This window comes from Mandrillus leucophaeus, unplaced genomic scaffold (assembly GCF_000951045.1).
Source record: "Mandrillus leucophaeus isolate KB7577 unplaced genomic scaffold, Mleu.le_1.0 Scaffold480, whole genome shotgun sequence".
Taxonomy (NCBI): domain Eukaryota; kingdom Metazoa; phylum Chordata; class Mammalia; order Primates; family Cercopithecidae; genus Mandrillus; species Mandrillus leucophaeus.
This window is the reverse complement of record NW_012105143.1, coordinates 233,422-235,459: the sequence shown is the minus strand read 5'-3', so window position 1 is coordinate 235,459 and position 2,038 is coordinate 233,422.

The following is a 2,038-nucleotide window of genomic DNA, read 5'->3' as shown; positions in this document are numbered from 1 at the left end:
CCACTCTATATTTCCTTCATTTTATTAGAGAGGAAAATCTTTGCCAGAAACTCCAAATGCATGTTCTTTAATATCTCAATGGCCAGCTGTGGGTCAATTCTAGTTGCTGGGAAGTGTGGGGGAAAGATTGGGAATGGCTGTTGAGTTAATAAACAGAGAGTCTGACCCTGAATTTATCCCTGAAGGTGGGGAAATAATGCGGTAAGTATTCTAAGATTCTGCTGTTAATAATGTGAGTATGAAAAGAGGATTTTGGGCTTCCAGTTTAAGTTGAAATTTCAATAGACGTTCACAAGTGAGAATCTTCTATTTTCTGATCAAAATCATGAAGACTAGATTATTTAAAATACAAAGACTTCCTAAAACATAAGAAACTTAGCTGCAAATAAAATTATCATGAGATTTTTAGAAAAATTCCACAATTAGTGCTCGCTTTGGCAGCACATATACTAGAAAAATTCCACAAGGAATAAGACATGTGGAGCAAAGATGAAATTGCAGCCTGTCACTTGCAGAGGTATTTTCTTATTCAAGAATGAATGAATGAATTTGGCCAGACACAGTGGCTCACATCTGTAATCCCAGCACCCTGGGAGGCCAAGACATAAGGATACCTTGAACCCGGGAGTTCGCGACCAGCCTGCACAACATGGTAAAACTGTGTCTCTACAGAAAAATACAAAAATTAGCCAGGCGTGGTGGCATGCACTTGCAGTCTCAGCTTCTCAGGGGGCTGAGGTGGGAGGATTATCTGAGCCTGGGGAGGTTGAGGCTGCAGTGAGTCATGATCATACCACTGCACTCCAGCATGGGTTGCAGAGCAAGACTCTGTCTCAAAAAACCAAAACAAATTTATTAGTAAAGATGAGATTAATTTTCCCCCCACTATCTACTGCCCAGTTCGGGGATAGAAGGTCTGCACTAACCAGAAAACTGAAAACCTGTTTGTCTCCACAAGACAGGTGTTATTTAAGGTAAGTCCTATTTCATCCATCCCATCATCCACCCCAACAACATCCTTCTACCTTTGTTTTGGAATCAGGATACCCAATAATGGACAATGGCTAGAGAAGAAGGGATAAGCACCAATGTTCTCACTTCTGAGTGCTACAGACAGATAAGAAGGAGCAGAAACATAAAGAAGTAACAGATCAGCGCTTCGGGAAATCTCAGATGTTAAATCATTCTTTCCAGCAAGGAAAGAACTATAAACATTTGCCAGCCCTTATCTTATTATTTGAGAGAATTCTAACAACTAGGTGGGAGTAAAAGCATTTTTTTAAAAAAATCCATCCACCTGATTTATGGAAAACACCAGTCCTGAATAAACATTTTTTCATTTAAGAAGCCAGCTAAATATGAGGCTTACACAAATATTCAGCTCTATAGGAAAAAGAGTTCAGGCCTTTACACATCACAAGGAACCATAAACTTTAAAAAATGTTTATTGTAGGAAATGAGTACATTTTAGAAATCACCTGATTTGTGTTCTAAATAAATTCCCCCCAAAAAACCAATTAAGAAAACCCCATAAATACCAGTACAAAAGATGATACAATATGATAACAGACTTTAAAGCAAACAAAGGAGAAATTGACAAGATAAGGAAAGACAAGAAAAATTAAAATTTGGTAGTATTAAGAATTAAAAATTAAAATGGCACCATCGGCCGGGCCCGGTGGCTCATGCCTATAATCCCAGCACTTTGGGAGGCCAAGACTGGTGGATCACCTAAGGTCTGGAGTTCAAGACCAGCCTGACCAACATGGTGAAACCCCATCTCTACTAAAAATACAGAAAAAAAAAAATTAGCTGGATGTAGTGGCAGGCACCTGTAATCCCACGTACTTGGGAGGCTGAGGCAGAGGAATCGCTTGAACCCAGGAGGTGGAGGTTGCAGTGAGCCAAGATCACACCACTGCACTCCAGCATGGGCGACAAGAGAGAAACTCTGTTTCAAAAAAAAATAAATAAAATAAAATAAAATAAAATGGTACCGTCTATGTGCTATTGCTTTTAAAAATCACCAAGACATAAA